This window comes from Grus americana, chromosome 6 (genome assembly GCF_028858705.1).
Source record: "Grus americana isolate bGruAme1 chromosome 6, bGruAme1.mat, whole genome shotgun sequence".
Lineage (NCBI taxonomy): Eukaryota > Metazoa > Chordata > Aves > Gruiformes > Gruidae > Grus > Grus americana.
In genome coordinates this window covers 21,273,276-21,293,841 of record NC_072857.1, presented here as the reverse complement: position 1 = coordinate 21,293,841, position 20,566 = coordinate 21,273,276, and the positions used below count along the sequence as shown (strand labels likewise).

At 39.7% G+C, this 20,566-nt stretch overlaps 1 protein-coding gene across 1 annotated transcript in view; it reads left to right on the top strand.

Moving 5' to 3' along the window:
• Window positions 1-15,626: 15,626 nt before the first annotated feature.
• The window catches only part of LOC129207791 (sodium channel protein type 2 subunit alpha-like), a 79,738-nt gene continuing 74,798 nt past the window's right edge, over window positions 15,627-20,566 (top strand). The window contains exon 1 of the mRNA XM_054829224.1: window positions 15,627-15,776. The gene's annotated coding sequence lies outside the window, so the exon portion shown is untranslated. The remainder of the gene's footprint in view (window positions 15,777-20,566) is intronic.

Below are 20,566 nucleotides of genomic sequence, written 5' to 3'. Positions count from 1 at the left end.
AGAGATTTTAACTTATATTCCAAACTATTTAAGCTAAAAAAGGTGTTATTCAAATACTGAACATTTACAAAGCTGCTCCAGAAAGTTGATTTCTACATGCCCATTTATTGTCCTTATAGCTAAACCCTAGGTAACCCCTCCTGATTAAAAGCAAAGATATTTGTTATTGCAATAATCAGAAAGAATAACAGTTACATTTTTTGAAATAGGAAAGCAATTTGACAAACCGTGCATACATTTTCCATGTAGTCAGCCACTTCATGACAGTAAAACAAATCAAGAGAGTATATCTTTTACAAAATGCTGTTTCATTAGTATTTAAATTACAATTTTCCCAGAGAAACAGCATTGTGCAGTTTATCCATATGCAAAAACACTTGTAAAACTGAGTGATTAATGGAGGGTCATCATTTATATCAGAGAGTAGAGGAATGAATTCTGCATCGTTATGTTCCTGTGAGGAATATGAAGGTCATAAAACCAGCATTTGTTCTGAGCTGTTTTCAAGAATGTGTGCTGTTAATAGTATTGCTAAACTTAATACACGGGCTGTTTTCTTAGCTGGCTGTGAGTTTAGTCCTGACCTCAAAGGAGAAGACTGGTTTTCTTAGCTTCTTCCTTCTCTTGCAAGATTCCCTTGTCAGGTTATTTCACTACATGTCAAGTGACATGACAGAAGCAGCTGGGCTATGTAAGGCATAATGGAAAAATTATTGTGGGAGAAAGGAGGGTAAAAGCTACTTTAGCAGCCTTCCTCCACAAGATATTTGAATATAATTACCAGGTAATGCAATCTGAAGTCAGGAGTTGGCTTTAAAAAAAAAAAAAAAGAAAAAAAGAAAAAGAAATCATCAGAAATGACATCTAGAATTTCTAGGGTGAAGTTCAAAACATTAGAAATGCTGAGAAGTTTGTACTGAAATCTTTCATAATGCTGTTCTTTTTGGTCTAAGCAAATAAAACAGGTTTTTAAACTTCAATTTTTTTCATGAGAAACATCAACCAACATGAATGCTTTTCAGTGAAGACTGGTTTTGCTTCAAAATAGTTCCGCTTTCTGCAAATAACACAATGAAATTGTCAAAGCACCTTGCCCACTACTGTTTTAGAAGAATGTCACAACATAATCAGGGTAAAATCTGGTGGTTTTGTTGTTGTTGCTTAATTCACTTTTTTTTCTTTCCATATAGCTCATGTTCCTTAAATTGCCAATACAGGCATTATGAAAAATTCTCAACAGAGACCTGGAAACTCTATGAAACATGTTATCCAAAAGAGACATAAAATCTGTAATTTTTAAAATATTTTTTCTACAAACCATATTTATAGAGGTACCCACCCTGAAACTCTGTCTCAGTATGTATGTTTCATGAAAATAATGTGAAAGACACAGCTCCTTTCCTGGTTAGAGTTTGATTCAGAATGCAGTACCTCTAGCAATAATGACTTAAGCAGTCACTTGAGCGCCTTCAGTGTTTAAACAGCTGCACAGTCAATTGAACCCAGTTTAAAAGCATCCATCATCAGATAGTCCGTCTTGGTTAAATGGACAGTGGATGTTATGCAGCCTGAATTGCTGTGGGGAGGAAATCTCAATCAAAATGTGATGCTAAATAATATGGCTCATAAGAAACTGGTTAATCCTATCTTCTGAGGCCATTGTAACAAAACTGATGATTAGATTCTGTTTATTGGAGCCACTGAGAGTGAATTAAGTTGTAATGTTTTCTACAGATTGGAGGCTTTTCCTTTGTTCCAGGTCTTATTTGGTAAATCTGTAAGTAGATTTGCATTCTCTCTGCTCAGTAGATTCTGCATGTACCAATATTAAAGTTACTGCAAAAACTCAAGAGCTTTTCCAGCACAGAAGCTTGAACCAGAACTTTCAGTGCTTGGAGGACTCCTGCTGCCACGATCTTAGAGTGAAGACTCCTGCATCCTTAGCCTTGTCTTAATCTTTTGTTCTCCATTTCTAGGCTGCCTTCTTCACAGTAGGTGTCTTAGCACTCCTGCTTGTGATGTGGTTGTAGTTGTAGATACAGTGTTCTGCAGATTCAGGGTCACAGCCATACTAAGAGCTCAATTGCGCGTTTTTTCCCAGGATCAGAAATTCCGCTAGTGGAAGATTTTCATGGGTGCCAGGAATGAAATTAGTAGGAGCTCCAAAGAGGGATGGGATGGGATGAAATGAGACAGTCTAAATTTCCTACCCATGGGAAACTTCACAATTTCTGGATTTTCCCTTTGATTCAGAATGAAAACTTTCCCAGCAGAATGAAATTTGAAAAGTCTGACCATACCTATTTTGAACTCTTGTTCAAGTGTGCTCTCCAGAAGGCTCCCAATTACATGGATGTTTTTGATTTCTCATCTCTTCTATTTCCTACAAAAATATTTCTTGTGTGTTACTCTTTCCTTTTCCTTCCAGTCTTCTTCCTGGTTACTCCCCTCAAACTTGTTCCATACAGTTTGCATTCTGCCAAAGAACTGCAACTTGTTCTTTCTTGCATGATGTAATCAATTTTTCATACTGTATTGAAAACATGATAAGTGATATTGTTTAGTTTTATGTTCTTATATATGCATATAGTTCTCTCTGCGAAAATAAGACAATTTCACTGATCAGAGGAATTTATTATCTAATACCCGTAAGGGAACTCTCTGATTTGTGTCTGACAGAAGTCCACAAAGCAGATCAAAGATTATTACTGTTCTGTTCAGAATGCTTGAATGCAACTTCCTGCACAAGAAAGCAAAAAAACCCAACGTGTTTCAGCTAACTGTATCTCAGCAATTATAATCCTTTGATATTAATATGGATGCTCAGGTAAAAGATAGGCTCTCCAGCAACACAGCAATCCCCTTTGAAGATCTAATTGTCCTTATATTCATAGCACAAATGCTCAATTTTTTCAGTTTGGTTTTAGCCTCTGAAACAAAAGCTAGACTAGAAAGCTGTTGCTAAAAAGAAAATTCGTACTGGAGAATGACTGCTAAGAAATAGTGTCTCATTAAGTTTCCTCAGGACTTTAATCTTAAAGTTACTAGCAGAAAACTCAAACCAGCTCACAACTCTCCTACATTTAGGCCTTTAAAAGCATAGTCCTTTTACAAAACAGGTTGCTCTTGGTTCCTTTAATATGGGAACCTTCTTTGGCTCATGGCCTACGAGTCTGCTCTTCATCTATTTGTATGCTCCTCTCTGAAAGTGTAAGACCAGGTTAACAGTAAATGAGTGTACTTGTCAGGATTTCCAGTTGCTGAGAATCCCCTCAAGGAAGGAGAGATGCTGTAGAGATGAAAGCTTAGATCTGTTATATGAAGGTGAATACTCTATCTTGATAATATTGAATGGGCAGGAATAATTAGCGCAACAAACAAAAATATCACAGTTACCCTTTAACCTTGTTAGAACCAGAATGCTTGTGCCATCAACATGTGTATCTAGTGATATGATAAGAATAATTAGTCTCATCAGTATGTAATATAGTGCACCTGACAGGCACATAAGGGAAGGTAAAGTTCCCATTTGGCAGATGCTATTGGCCAGCAAAGCCTCGCAGGTACTATTTAGCCAATCATCCTGCTGTATGGTTCCTGTCCCACTGCCTGAATTGAGTGGAACAAAGTGAGAATTTTGAATGTTCAGTGCTGGGGAGAGGAAAGTCATAAACCAAGGGAGGGGCTACCTCTTCACTGTCTTTATTCTCTCACCTTCCTTCAAATTTAAATTTTATAGCAATCCTTTCAGCTCAGCTATCAAGTTCCTGTTATTTTTCTGTCTTGCTTATGTAGATAAGGCGTGTCATCCGCTGCTGCTTGAAAATAGAATGCTACTCATCTCTGGGTAAGTAGGTCAAATTTGGCTTTTTATGATTATTGACATTCTCCTTATGGCCCTGCTGTTCTGCTCTTGTCAGCTGTAATGCATAAGTGGAAGTACTCAAGGTAGCATTAAAGATAGATGGGATAATCACTGCAACCTGCTGCTGCATTGAGAAGTGTAGTGCTACTACTTTTGTAATGTAGGTCAGCTTCCAGTGGACACGAAAAGCACCATCACCATTTATATCTCTGGTTCGAATGAGTACTGAGACTGAACTATATACCTCTACAAGGTTGCCCCTATCCTGGAGATAAGGAAAGCTTGCTTTGCTGTAAAATGGAGTTTTCTACCTCAAGGAAAATCCATGACTACTAAAAGCTTTGTGGAGATACAATTAAATGAAGTAGATTAATTGCTGTCTGTTGTCATCATAGGTAACTTGGGTGCTTTGCATGTTCTGGATTCTTTCTTCTTGAGTGAAAGTGAAACAAAATACCTGAATAACAAAAAATTTGATTCCTATTTATAGCACTAGTAGTGGTAAGTTTGTTAGACTAATAGTATTTGTCTCCTGCTAATGTAAATACTGTATTACACATGTGGTTGTCTACCAGGTGTTAATAGTCATATTTTTTCATAAAGGTGTAACAAGGAAAGTGATGGAAATAAAATACACAGAAGAGAACAAAATGTAGTATGTCAGCTACAACTGATTCTCCAATCTCAGCTGTCAATTGCTGCTGGCCTTATTCTTGCATTGCACGTATTTTTTTCACAGTTTAAATATTCCTTAAAAACTCAAAGTTCCCTAAAACTTACTTATTTTTGATGCTGAAATGACAGCTTTAGCTTGTGTATTATCTATTCATATGGCAAAGATGGAAAACTTGTCAACCAGTCTAGTAAAGGTGATAGTCTCAGAATTAAGGGAACAATACACACGTATAAATATTAGTGCCAGTTTTCTCTACCAAATAGAGTTGTGAGTTGAATGGTTCCAATTTTCAGTTATGTTGGATTTGGGCCATTTAAGATAACTGATGAGCATCTTGGTCTAATGAGAGCAGAATGTTAAACAGAAATCAGGCCAAGTAAAGTTTGAGGCAGAAAAAAGTAGTTAACAGTACTCTGCTTATTAAAAAAAAAAAAAAAAGTGAGAAAAGGTAAAACCAGCATCTAAAGGAACTGTTGCTCAGCTCAACCCAGCAGGGACATGAAGTTCCTTTCATTTGATGGATTTCCTGGCAGTAAATTGCAGCTATTGGAATTAATAATCCTTAAGAAATATATTAGCTTGAATGAAAATGGGGTTTTTTTGGAAAGTCATAATTTTATTCCTAAAATTTAGCAGACACAACCTGCAAATAACCTTCTGAAAATAAATACAAAATAATCTGTGACACTAAAAAAAGATTAAAAATTCATTTACAATTCAAATCATCTAACTTTACCTTCATTCTCACTTAAAAACAATTTTCAATACATTTACCATTCTATTTACATAGGATGTTTAAATTCTTGTGAATTATGTCTGTGACTTAAGGCATGGAAATGACTGTTTGTTTGTTTTTTTTTTTCATTTTCTTCTTAAATCAGTGATGTTTTTCTTTGAACTACTGCTATTCAACAAAAGTGGTTCAGGGAGTGATTCAGAGAGGTTCCCCTTGGTATTTCACAGGAATGGTTGAAGTCTCTTCTTAAAAGTTAGCTACACTACATAAATCAGGAGTAATAATGTACTCTTCAGCACAGCTACCTCTGGAACAAAGATCAGAATCTGAGTGTGCAGGGAGATAGACAAGGCAATGGCTACAGGTCAGACTTCATTTTAAGGAAAGAAACAGCAATGCAGTGGGCAAAGTATATGTAACTATAGGTTTGCAAAATCAGAAAAAAAGTGTACATTTGTACATGATACTGGGTATGACCTGATATACAGTGGGTTTGGCAATGTGTTTACTGGTTTGGTAACAAAGCAATGGTACAACTTGTCTTGCCTTCAGTATCATGTAGGAAATGCTGGTAAATACTTTTCATCAATCAGCAGAAATTTGTGACAATTTCCCACGTCAGAACAGGGCTTGTCTTATGCCCTCGGGATGGATGTCGGGGACATTTCTACCTAGCCTCCTACCCTTCTTTCTGAAAGGGTAGCCAACATGTGTCCTTTCTCTCATGGTTTTCATCATCTAAAAATAGATGAGAGGGGAGAAGTTTTTACCAGTGTACTGAGCCAAAACGCAGCATCAGAGTTGTTTGCTTCATGTGCTTCTGCACATGACATAGACAGGTCCCAAACAAGGAGCAGGTCTCCTCAGAGGAGCACCACTTCAGACTCAAGGGGTAATCCTGAGATCAAAACCTGAGGAAAAGGGGAAGAAAACGCCATCTGGCTAGAAGGAACAGCAATAGTCAGAAGGGAGCTGTAGCTAATCTTCTCCTATTAGCAATTCATGTTATCTTAGTGCTAAGCTTGTGCCTGTCTCATTATTCCAGCGATTCTGCCCATTTGTGCTACTGTACTCAGGAGACGATAACAACAAATGATGTCTGATCTTAAATACATTAAATTTGGGGACAGGGAAAGTTAGTCCCTGGTTACATGTATTCAAAGCTAACTACAAAAGCCAGACAATGCAAAAGACAGAGTTTGCAAGCGCATGAAGAAATTTTTGTTCTGGGACAGTCTCAAATGCCTGTTTAGAAGGTCTGTGCGAACTGCCTCTGCTAAGACCACACCTGCGTGGGAAAAAACGTACTTGGTCAAGCTAAAGGTCCACAGGGGAAAAGAACCCCAAACAAAACCCCCTGCCTCCTTCACAGAAACATAGTTTCTGTTGCTGGAAACTAACAGTGCTCAATCTTTTTTGGAAGAGTATTTCACCTTCTGCCAGTATCCTTGGAAGACTGCACACTGCAGCCTGCCCTTACAGCTGTGCTCGCTGCAGGAGCCCAGTCCCATTGGTCTCAACAGGTTTGCTGTGCTGAGCTTGCCCAGAAAATCTGGTACTTCCTGGGGAGACCTATGCACCAGGCAGAACATGCAGACAAGAAACGCACAGCAGCATACCATGTGTAACTGCCATCGTTCCTGTGGGGCGCACAGCTCTTGCTCATGCGGAGTGTGCATGGTGCCACAGCAGGCACAACGCTTTCCGAACCCCTGGGGAGCAAACTGATGTAAATGCCAGCAACGCGTGTAGCGGTCAGACCACCCTCTGCGCCCCAGAGTCATCCCAAGAAGGGCAGCTGCAGAGGACTGTCGCTGGCTCCGTCAAATACTCTAACAGGTCAGTATTTGAAAATTATTATTAAAAATATTTCCTTAGGAGTTAAGGGGAGGCAAATCTCTTTCTAAGGGTGCAAAACCAGCGTGTAGATAGCTTAAGGTCTGATGGTGAAGTTCTTCTGGTGATTATTTCCCTTTTGCATAAATATGATGGCCACCAGTATTTTTTTTTTTTCTGATAACTGCACAAACTGAAACTTACTGGCCCCATTTGGGTTATGTTGCCATTCCCCTTATAGTACTCTGCATAAGCATCTAATCAGTGACTCATGAAAGATGTACTCTAGAATCCTCTTCATCTTGTTAAACATCTGTCTTAGGTATGACTGTCTTACTGCTGCATTAAGTTCCCCATTCCAAATATAACCATATTTCACACGTATTTTGCCTTTTGAAAAGGTGTGATGTCTTCAGAACTAGTAAAATGAGAAATTGAAATGAATCCAGTAAAGGAGTTTTTTAAAACAAATTCTGTAAAAGGTAACTTCTATTTTTTGGTATATAGTGGTATTTAATGGTGGGTTAATATTTAAATAATAAACATCTTTGTTAAAGATTCAGTAGCCCTATCTTTTTAAGCAAAGTACATTTTCTGTATGGCAGTGTTCCTCAATCTTCTTTGAACCATTATTGCAAGTAAAAATGTTATGGGGATGATGAGTGATAATGTAATTTATTTAAGTTGCAATAGGTTGACAGAAAGGCTGTAGAGGTATGTGTGAAATGGAGGACAAAGGTGTTCTGGAACTCCTCTGATCATGAAATCAATCTGTATGGTTTATCCACCTAAAGCAAAACTTCAGCAGCTGTTAAGTAGCTGCGTGTGAGCACAGATTAGATCCCAACCACTATACTTAGATATTCCTAGTCCTTTCATTTGATGTATGATTAACAGGCTTTGTTTCATTACCTCTGTTTTTAAAACAACAGAACAAAGCAGGTAAAAAAGATAACAGAACTTGTACATTTTTCAAGACTCTGTATGAAGTTTTAACATAGCTTATATAACTAAGTTATACTAAAGCAGTGAAAAGTATTGTAGAAGCTGGCAACGTAGAGTGGATGATGCCAGGTACTGCAGGAAGAGGGAGAAGTCTTCTGCACCAAGTAGTTGAATGCTATCCTGGGAAACTGGATTTTTCTGTCTGCTGCTGGCACAAATTTCTAGTGAGATGTCTGGCAAATTGCTAAGACTCCCATTTTCAGCGAGCAGCTTGCTTTGCCTTTTTTTTTTTTTTCCCTCCAGTTTATGAGTGGAAATGAGTTCTACAGTCTGCTTTGGAAAAATGCAGAGCAGTTACCACTACAAATTTTCAGCTGCTGCTTAAAAAAGCTGCTGTTCATCTGATTTGAGTGGATCTTCAGAGACAAAGTCTGCCCTGCCGAACTTTCCTGTTCCAAACCACAGTTTTCCAGAAAAGAGACTCAGCCAGACTGCTTTAACATTTAAAACCACCAATAGTCTTCCTCCTGGCTAAGACGCAGTCAAAAGCAGTATCTTAAGAATGCTTTTGAAACAAGTATCTTACTACCAGTCCAATCCACTGTACTCAAACTCTACCTTAAGTATCCTGGTAGCAGAAGAAAAGGTGTGTAAAGGTCAACAGAGGAAGTTGGAGCCAGTGCAAATGTCTTGTAAGTGGAAAGTTTTGTTGTCAGTAGCAGGGGAGCAGATGAGTGAAACCATTCACAATTTCTTGGCAGAGCAAGGTTTTTTGCAACAGATGCACACATATTCTAAATACATTTCTGACAATTTTAAATGGCATTCCTTCCTTCTGGACACCCTAGCGAATGGATAGACCTCTTCATGGCAATTTAAAGATGACAATTTATAAATGAAATAATATTATCTGCTGTTTACAGACTTTTTACCATGTAAATGTTATCACTGACATCATCACAGACATATCAGTAGTAATTGAACTAGACATAGTACCTAACACTCTTGTCAATATCCACAAAATTAGAAAATGTGACCTTACTGTGGTAAGATACAAGGTAAAACAAAGGGGGCAGGGGAAAGTTCTTGCTTGAGGATGTGTTAGCTAGACTCCGTTGCTCCTGCTAACAAGTCTGTCTTCGTTAAATAAACCTATTTTACTAGACAATGCTAAAAAAGCTTTGTAATTCTGGTGACCTAATTACATTATTTTAACTTTTAGACTATGAGGAAATGTCAACTAAATTGTTTTAGGAAAACATTAATATAAAGGTAATGCATGCTTTGTTAGACTTGCCTTATCAGCACTAAAATGACAAGGTAACTTAAGAGCTTTGTCTCTCACTAAACTCTCCATGGAGTTTTCTCCCCTCCTAAAACTTTTAGAAAGGCCTTTTATATATATAAATATATATATTTATATATATTAATATATAATAAATATATTTATTGTATAAAATTCAGCTGTCAGATAAGGGTGCCCTCTTATGGACATTGCGGGCACAAAGTTTTGTTAAAGTTTTCAAGTTGTTTTTTTTTTTTTAATGGGCTTAGTAGACATGGCTTTCTTTCCAAATCAACATAGTGGACAGTTAATAAACTACAGTAGGTGGACAATTAATAAAACATGTAATTTAGAAAGTAGAGACTTTCTTTGAAATAAGCACTTAGTTTCTTCATAGTATAGTCTTATGAAAATCTTTCTCGTAGGGTAGTTTTGCCTTTGACTTCAACAATTGGATTTCTCTTTCAATCACAGATAGAAATTGTGCAAGTACAATTAAAACTGATGAGAAAAATTAGTCAACCTATGGGGAAAAATAAACTTAAGAAATGTGAATAGCTGAGGAAAGACTTGATTTAAATAAATAAATATTTAAAAGCACCTAATCTCTGCCCACATTCATTTTCAATATTAATATCAATTAGTTAGGGTTTAAGTCAGAATACAGGTATACATTTCTTATATATAAAGTAGATCCAACTTTATTACTCTGTGTTTTCATGTTGGAAATGGAGATAAATGCTTACATCGGTGTGGTTGTGAAAGGGAGCTTTAGGCAAACCACTTGATGAGTAGAAACGTTTTGTTTCCCATTAAAAACTTCTGTATTGTTAAAAATATATTTCTTTGCTTACTTTCTACTTAAAAGTGCTTATTAAATGGCAATTAAAATACTATTAATATTTTTCAGCTATCCACAACTTTCCAGTCTTTCATATTACATCCTCACCGGTATAATGGCATATGCAGCAATGCAGAAGTCTTTCACGTGGACTTGTCAATAACATGTGACTGGACAGATACATGCAAAATCCAAGTCATAGCCAGGTGAGATCTGACACTATAATGCATCCCAAACTAATCGGTTTGATATGGAAATACTGTATTAATATTTCTATTATTCTTCAAAATTAAGCAGAATGGTTTAGATGTTAGTGTACTAATGAATTGCTTAACCAAGGCTTAAACATCTTTAAACCTCTGTATTCGCTGGTAACATTGAAAGCATTGAACATTGAAAGTAAGCTTGTATCTTTTTACTATCTAAAGATCTAAATAGCTTGTGTCTGAGAGTAAAAGGAATTGCCTGAGGAGCTCTTTGAATCACTGATGTTGTATTTTTTGTTACTTATCATTGTGTAGCATATCTTACCTTTTGCTTTGTAAGAAGGGAAATAGAAAGCTGTGGTTGGAGTTTCTCTAACAAACAACTGCAGTTTTAGTGAGACCATTTGTGGAAAACAGTTCTACCACCCCCACAGCTGAGAGTTAACAACCTGGAAGGGGGTAAGAAAATAATAGAACAAATAATTTGAAATATGGAAAATACGTGTGATGGTAAGTGGCTCAAGAGCTGTCTGCTGAGCTTTCTGAAAGAACTGGTTGGTCTACAGGTATTTAAGATTACTGATGATAATGGCTCTACTTCCAACAGACAGAATGGGATCCAGTCTTCTAATACCTGGCAAAGGGCAAGTTATGACACTTGTACAAAATACATTTTCCATCCACTTCACCTGTTCTGCTATTTATAATGAGGTGGCACAAGAATGTGTTTCCAATGTAAAACTGATAACCAAATGTTGTAAGAGTCAAGCAATCCAGTGAGACTTTGCACTAAATCCTTAGATTGATCTCTCTATAGTGTTGGCTCAGTCACTCATATCAAGACAAAAAAGCAATACAAAAGGTGTTTTAGAAATACTTATTTTCTTTAAAACTTTTTATAGTCAACAAGAAGTTGAATTCAAACTTCTGTAAACAAGTTGTATTTGTGGATGACAATTCCACTAAAATAAGAGGAAAAAAACCAATATGCAAGTCTTCAGCAAGAAGTAGGAGACCACTGCTGGTGGGCTGTTGAAAGAGGGTAAAAGAGTAAAAGCCAGTACATGAATTCCCTTACTTCAACCTACTGTCTTGAAGCAGTGTTTTCTGTATGGCCTCTGAGCCCAGTGCCACTGCAGCTCAGTGAGACCTTTCAGATACTGCTGCTAGGTTGCTTTGCATAGCAAGAAATTATTTTTTGCTTAAATGGAAATGGATGTTCTATAGGAAAAGTTTTAACTGCAAAGCTTGACTGCTGTTTACTTTCCCAGTATTTTTTAAGTTAGATAATGTCATAGCCATATTCTAGTTCATTAGCAGATTTTTAAAGGTCTTAATACCTCAGTGATAATAGTCCGCTAGTTCTGTGGCACAAGCCAATGGCAGATATACTGTGGAAGCGCAGAGGAATCACAGAGTTTCTGACTCACACCATCAAAAACCATCTTGCATTGAATTTGATGTCAAATTCTTAGACCCCTGTCATGGGGTCAGAATGAGTTCACACACATGACAGTTCTCCTGTAGGGTGCCATCTGACTGGCTTGTCTTAAAATACAAGAGGAGCTACAGTAAAGAAAATCCAGGAGAAGGTAAACAATATAATGCCAGAAACAAAACCTAACTGGACAGTGTAAGTAGTGACATCTGATGGCACAATTTTTGAAGAGAAATAACAGCTATTGACTACGAGGAGGGGGAGATTAATATAAGTACATGTTTAAAAAAAAAAATCCAATCAGAAATTAATTGTTTCTGACTGTTGACAGGCATTGAGGAAGCTGGCTCACACCAGCGAAGCAGCTCCTGAGACAGCAATATTTCATGACTGACAGAAACAAGGATTGCTGGAGAAGAAAATAGGATCATTTTAATTTCACATAGATCCAATCCTTGTGAGGAAACTGTGACATTAATACAAGCATTGTGACTTTAACACGACCCAGTGCCAAGCTGGAAGTATGATGCAAGAGGCTAGACTTTCTGAAGCCAATTATCGACTGTCTCCTTGCTAATGATGTCCATGAATGAAAAGTTAGCACAGTAATGCATTATATGGTACAATGTTATTTGGCAGGAAGCGTGGGCAGAGGGTAAGTCTGTTCTGTTCTTCAGGATGATCTATTGTGAGTAGGAAAATAGATGAGGAACTGAAGGACTAAATGGGTCAAAATTTCTTTTTTAGCTGTTGGAGAAAAGATGCTGGTAATAGACTGTAGCCATTTCCATTCCGTTAATACTTCCATTTGGCTCACTGGTATCAAGATAGGTACTAGACATTTTTCTTCCAAAATGTTTATATTCAGCACACGTTTGTATCCATGCTTTACTTTTCTCATGGTATACCTTAAGTAACCTGCACATTGCCATATATAGGATTAATGACGTGACAGTCAGGTCACTGTGTTTCTTCAGGTGGCAACACAGCTGTTAAGAAATGTACTGATTACAAAGCTATATCCACTTTGAACACTGAGTGGTGCTACGATATTAACAATTGCAATTCACTTCTTCATGATCTTCTCCCTTGGAAATAGTTTTTACCATCTGATAAACCCCATCACTTTTTCACTTATTAATTAGCTATTACGGTTATGATCCTATTACTTGTATTAAACAGTAATAGTGGCTTTATTATTATTATGGGGTGTGACTAAGACTTTGTCTATGTGAAAACAGGGAGCAAATAAGTAAATTAGCTGTAGTTCGTACTCATTGTCAGTGTGACTCTAGCACTGAGTAATCACAGCCTAATAATGAATCCAGATCCCATTGCCATAGATGTTATCTAACAGGTGAAAAATGGCACAGCCATGTGGGGATGCTTTTGAATGACCTATTTCAATTTAATGTAACAAATTACTTATTTAATATTAATTTAGTGTTCTGTGTCATAAGGAAATCTATTGGTTGTATTATGCATGGTAATTTTAAAAAGCACTGTCATCGTTAGCCAACTACATAATCATCATTGTCTAGAATATCACAGGCTTGGCTTGTCCCAAAGACAAATATAACTATTCCAGTAACATTGGATACTGAAATGTCACAGACTTCAACATAGCCAAGGCATTCAGAAAGCAAATGTACATCAGCAGTAAAATGTCAAAATGATAAGGAAAAGAAAAAAATGAAACAAAAGAAGATAGTAAAAAGGGGAAAAAACTTTGGGCTGCATTTTGAGAGAGGAGAAGAAATAAAAAGAATATTCTCCCTCTGCATGTGATCTCTTTCGGTTTAACATTCAACTTTAAACGCATACAGAAATCTAAAGGGTTTCTGTTGTAGCCACCAAAGTCAGGTCACACTGTCTCCTGTGCTAAATTACAGCTTCTTAGAATATATGTCGTTTGGAGCAACCAGACAGAAGCTATCAAATACTGTTACTATACTGCAGTGAATAAGTGCCAATTTATTTATTTTTTAAAAAAATTTATTTAAAATTAAGAGAAAACTAGACACACTCAGGAAGCTAGCTTCTGGCAGTCAGACAGGACAATATGGATACAGTTCCATGCAGGCTCCTGTGACTGGGGGCTTGTACCAAATCTGACACAACTTGAGGAAAGGACTAAGTATGCTACAGAAACAATGACCCATTCTCTGTGCTAACATAACAAACTGAAGAGGAAAATGCCCCTTCCTCCCTGCTCTGGTATGCTGGTGCTGCATCAGGAAAAGTCACAGATTTTGGGCAAGCAAACATAAGCACAGAATACAGATCACATAAGAACATTTTCAAATCTATGCTTGTGCATTTTGTTAATGTATTTTTCTTAGTTCTACAGAAGGTGTAGATTTATTTCTAAAGATGAAGAAAAAAATTGTTATCACTTAGATTATTATTCTGTTGTGACAAGTATATGCTTAATTTTCATACTCTGACATCAAAACTACCCTACGTTGCCCTTCCCTGCTCTGAAGCAGCAGGGAATTCAAGATATTTCCGGTGACTTTTCATGGTCTTATGTTATGCTATGGCCACAGACAAAAACTACAGATGTGACTAATGTATGCAGCCTTCTATATCCACTGAGCTTCTAAAAACATGAGAATGGGGAATGGGTGCAGATAAGCACCCAGGCCACCCAGAGGCCTTCAGGAACATGAAGCACTGATGGTGAAAGTGCCAAGGAGCCTAGCTGGGCTGGCATTTTAACTTAGGGGCTAAGCATTTTAACTTGTGCTTCGCTGTGTTTTTTGTTGTGGCTAGCTATCCATAATGGTTTTAGACATTGTAAGAAATAGAGCTGCAGAGCCTGAATGCTCAGTGCTCTTCAGGTGCCTGTTTTCCCCTCAAATCTGTACAGAACTATTATCTGTTGTCCATGCCCAAAAGCACGGAGGACACTTTTATTGTCTGAGCAAGACACAACTCCTCTGAGGTACTCCCTTTAGCAAAATAACACATAAAACACCTCTTCTCGCACTGAGCTGCAGACTAGTTCATTTTTCATTGTTTGCTTTCCAAGAGATTTTTCAAAAGGTATTACCGTTAGCCATCAGTAGAAAAAGCATGCTTAAATATTTTTGAAAGCTTATTAAGCAAATGTATAACGTTACAGCCCAAGGACAGCAAGGAATGACTTCCACCCGGAAACCCATTTAGCGTTGAACACGACTGAAGAACAGCAAAAGAGAACGGCTATGGGGAGCTACTGCGGCGTTGCATTTACAAGAAACGACGCGGGCAAGCGAAGCGTCCTATGCCCGCAAACCGGTTGCAGGCCGCCGCACGCACGGAGCGGGAGCCGGCGGGGAGGCGCCGCCCGCAGAGCTGCAGGGGCAGAGGCGCGACCCTCGCTCTGCCTCTCCCTGGCTGTACCCCGCGTCACCGCCGCCTGCGCCCCTCGGGGCCGTCGTCTCCACCCGCATCGGGCGCCCCGCGGCCGCTCGAGCCCCCGCTCCGGCTCCCCGTGGGACTCCCAGGAGCAGCCGCGGCCCCGGCGGTCACGGGCAGGCGGCAGCGGGACGGCTGCCCGGAGGAAACGCGCTGTCCAGCCGCGAAGTTTCTACGCAGCCGCCTCCCGGCAGCGGCATCCCCAACGGCGCCGCCGGGCGCCCCCCCTCCCGCGGGGACCCCTGCGCGCTCCTTCCACTCCGCAGTCGCGGCCGGGCGCTCCGGCCCCAGTGCACCGGACCCCTCCCCGCCGCGGCCCGGCCGCGCCCTCTGGCCCCGCCCTGCCCCGCCCTGCTCGCGGCCTCCGCGAGGGGGCGCTGCGGCGGCGGGCGCGGCAGCTTGGTTGGCGGGGCCGGGCGAGGCTCCGGGAGCGGCGGCTGCAGCACGGAGGGGACGGGGAGCGGCGGAGACGGCGCCGGGGGCTGGGAGGCGGCGGCCGCCCTGCAGCGCGCAGACAACACCTACCGGTGGTGTGGCATGGGAGAGGTGAGTGTTTGCGTTCCTCCGTCTTGTCCGCCGCCTTTTGCCCAGACTTTGCTCTTTGGTTGCCGCTCGCGGGTCCCTCTGTCCCCTCCTCGCCTGGCCTCGCCCTGCAGGGCGGTTGGGGCACTGAGTAGGAGTAGGTAGTGTATTGGGTTCATTCCCTTGTCTTTCTGTTGCTTTTGTCTTCCTCATCACCAGGGCATCTGGCTTTTTCTTTTCTTTTTCTTTTCTTTTTTTTTTTTTTTTTACATGGCATTAGCATGTTTTACCAGCAAGTCTGAGGTTCTCCTAGTCTCCAGCTTGTGAAATTCTCCCCCGAACACCCACTGAGGAAAGAAGATTCAGCTCACACCGAGCTACCTCTGAGGTCCCACTTGGTATCTCTAAGGCAACAAAGAAAACATATTCTTCTTAATTTGCCATCAAAGATAGTTTGCAGCCGTGGAAGTGGAGTAGGGTGAGCTCTAGATGAAGGATTTTCCTCTGTGCCATCATGTCCCCTTGGTTGCTAAGCACTGGTGACCACATCTGTAGGAAAATGGAAGAAGCGCAGAGGAGGGAGAGCAACAGGAGAAGCTGGGGAGAACAGCACGTTCCCATCCCAGGCAGCCTTATCTGCTGGGTATTTGCGTAGAGCAGAAAAACCCGATGCATTCATCGTTCTTATGTGCCTTGTTACCTTAACTCTAAACTTCTCACATCCCATCTTGCACTCTGGGTGGAGCAAAGTTCTTTTGTTTATCTAAGTTGGTTTGTCACGACTTTTATACAAAGAGCGGTAGTTTAGAAAAGCACACTTTGTGCTTTCCACATGAGTGGTACTGCTTCATCCTCCAAAAAAGCTTGGTAAGAAAGCGAATGATGGAAGCAACCCTTATACAAAAGTACATGGTTGATTTATGAAAAGTTATGCAGTGGGAAGTTTTTCATCAAGAAAATTAATTTCAGTATACTTTCCTCCTACTTATGTTAATGCAGATTTTGCCATTTAACTTGAGGACTTCAATCTATATAATGTTTCTTTGTTACCAACATATCTTATTGTTTCTGGAATATATTAAAAAGACTTCTAGTTTGAGTGGGATGCAAAAAGCAAAATTAAGTAGTGGGAGGGAAAATTTGGTTTTTTCTTTTCCCAGTTGAACTTGTTTTAGAGCAAATATATACATGGGAGTTAGCAACACCACCACCCCCCCCCCCCGCCCCAAACTCTTAGTATTTCCTAAGATGAATTACTGTAATGACATTTACCACTTGATGCATAGCACCACAGCACTAATAAGGTATGAACTTTCATTTTTCTAAGTGGACTGAAAATCTGCTTTTTATTAGAATCTGACCAGTCGCTGCGTCGTCATTGTTTGCCAAACACAGCTGTTGGAGGCAAATAGGAAGAATACATCCTGTATGTTGGTTCTGATCTCTCTGTGAGAAACCCAGCAGCTCCTTGGCCAGTCCTGATGGCAAAGGGTGTGTCGGGCTGGGAAGGCAGAGCTCTGGTGTGTGCATCGCAGCCTGCGGTTCAGGGCGGTCGGAGGTGTGCACAGGGTGTGGCAAGATTTGCCGAAGGCCAGGCTGGCCATCAGCCAGTTCAAGGGGTTTATTGTCATCTTCACCCACGCTCCATCCCTGTCGCCTGTCTGCGTTAGGGGTTCAAGAGGATCATTTCATCTAGGCTCGTGGCGTTTCTTCTTCTTCCTCACATATTTTTTAAAATACTGTGTTTTTTTAAATGGTCTTCTAAAGGTGTATTTAGCTGAAGTTTATACCAACACAGATTCGATGAAAATACAAGATTTGCATAAATCTTAGGCATTCCTAAGAGACACAAAAACAAACGTTGCCCCTTTCGTATTTAAAACATTACTCAGTGTTTGCAGCTGAAGTTCAACAGAGAGAAATGGAAATGAGTGAAACAGATTGTTCATTTTGAAATGACACCCATTAAAAGAAATGCAAAGTGCAGATAAATAGTATGAGATGTGAACTAATTCCTCAGCTTTTAAATAGATTTTGTTAATTTAAGGTTTTATTACCAGCAGTGCAATATGGATATGGACAGTTTTTGCCTTCAATATTTTGTTTTAAAACTCGTTTCTCTCGTGTGAGGCACATGCTGAAAAGATAAATACTTTGGTTTTCTTCATATAAGCAAATCTCATTTATTGCTAATACATACTTACTACTAATAAGCAGTGATAGCATGTAGAAGACATTCCACCTTATTGCAGTCCAAGGAAACATACTATCCCTGGATCCAATTCTTTAAGCACATGTGTCCTCATTTAATTTTTTTTATGGGGACACTAAGTTGGATGCCTTCTGCAGCATGTCCTTTGGGACTACAAATGTGCATACAATCCAGAATACACGGAGAGAAAACTGGTATAATTTAATCTTCAAAAAGATTTTTCCCTCCTGGTGCAATAAATTGTAAACTCAGCCCAGGACAAGGATGTATTTATCAATAATAATCACAGATGTCACGCTCCTTAGAGAGACTTGAGTCATTCTCAGTGTTGAGTGGTTGTGCTGGCTGAAGGACTCGTGTCCAAAGCACATTGGTCTGTTACTAGGGAAGATTTCCCAATAATTGCCTTGTTCCTCTTGTTAAGGTTTTTGTCACCGTTAACTAATTGATTTCCAGATAGGAGATAAACCCTTTCTCACATTTCTAAATACCGGTTGCGTTTTCCCATGTGATGTGATAAATTCCATATAAACAGTTTCCTTAAAGTCTTGGAAGATATCCACTGTAGAAACTCAGTAGCGAAGCAGAAGTTTAAGAGAAAAATTAACCATCTCGCATGCAGTTGTTGCATTCTGTAAAAAAACCAAACCAAAACAGAAATTTTAATATATTTTCATATGTGAGCAGGTAAGTTTAATACAGATATTTCCATAGGAGTTCTGTCAAGATCTCTGTCAAGATTGAACTCCTTCTTTGAAAGAAGTCACACCATGACATTATCTTGCCTGGAGTTCAACAAGTTAAGTAAGGGAATACAACGACAATGGTCCAGCAAGCCTCTTTGAGAATGTGCACTTTTGTGACATATTAAATGGGAGTCCCTCCTGTATCTTCACATTTAGTTGATCCTCTTGGGTTATTATTCTGTTGACGAGGTTATTGACATATAGATCTAGTTTATTTTTATTGTAGCCTGAAATTATATCTTTTTCAGATAATGCATTTGCAGAATTATTATCCTATGTTATCCTGAATTTTTGGACATAAAATTATTGTTTAAAATTGCCATATCTTAGGCAGAGCGGCCTGAGTAGCCAAGAGGCATAAAGTGTCCCTCTGTGCCCTTGCAGCATAACCTGCTTCTGCAGACAGGCTGGAGCACATATTCTCTAGTGGCTGTTCGAGCATCCAGGGGCTGGCAGCACTGGCTGGGGTGCCATCGGGACTGGTACTGTGCCCAGCGTACTTGTCAGTGTATAGAGATCTGATGCCATTTCTGCTGCATCCAAAGCAGCAGCAGACAGGTTGTCTCTGGGAGTTTTGGTCTGTCCTGTGGGTAAGTCCTGAGAGACCGCCAAGTCTTGCTGCCTGAGTTCCTGGAAAAAGCTAGGCAAGCCCTTTGCGTTTGACTCACTGTTTGGCTTCGTATCTGGACAACTATGATTTCCTGTACAGATTGTCCTGGTATGAAAATGAGTAGATAATACAGTGAGAAGATACTATGGTGGAAAAATAACCACATAGCAAACACAATCTTGAGACCTACTTTGATCTCATTTTAAGGTGCATATGACTTTACAATGCTTTTAAAGATACTGATGTACCTTGCTACAGTGGTGTTGACAGGGGTTTTTTTTGTCTTAAGTATGCAGTTTGAAATCCTACTGTGTTCATTAATATATCTCCAGGTTTCCTGAATGTATAATGTACGCCTTGAAATATTTACAACATCCCTGAGAAGTGTTTTGCCCAGATATTTTTACTGTGTATAAGTAACTTCTAGATCAGTGGATAGGCTATTACAGGTTGTATAAAGGCTACATTCTCCCCTTCCATTTGCTGCATTTCTCTTCTTGCCATTAGTAATGTTAGTGATGCTTGACCTTTTCACACCTCATCTTTCTTACCATAGCCACCCTTGTGTCTCCAGCCTTCCCTTCTGACTTACTCTCATGCTGCTGCCTCCACCCACTGCAATAGTTGCCCTCTCAGGTTAGACACTGTTGTGCAGCAACCATGCTGGCAGTTTAACTGCATGTGCAGAGGAAATGTTTGATATTTGATCAGTTAGCAGCCAGGAGCTTTTTGTGTCTAGTATCCAAATGCTTAATTAGTGTGTGTATACTTCTTGGCCATCTGGCTTGATGAACTAGCATGCAAATACTTTATAGTAGTGAGAAGTGTGCCTCCTGAGCAGCTGGCCAGCCAGCGAGGACACAGTTGTTCTGGAGGTCTGCCACCTAGTAGGGACTTGTGCTTCTTTGCCCTAAATCCACCAGTGGCTTCTCTGGTACCTGCTGCCTGGGAGCTGCACACTTCCTCAGCACTGAAGTTGTGGTTGGTCAGCAAGTGGTGTGTTTTTCTGCACTTGCTCAGCTCTCATATCTCCATCCTGATTCTATCTGGGAACCCTTCTCTTTCAGCAAGGTTTACATTCAGGCAGAAAAACTCAGAGGAATTGAAATAAATTTGATGATTTGAAGATATGCAGTACCCTCAGATTTTTTTAATATGTATAGCCGGATTAATTGATACAGTCAGAGGCAAAGGAAAGCAGTTACGATATATTGTGTAGCTACAATGTGTTTATGAAGGCTTTGCA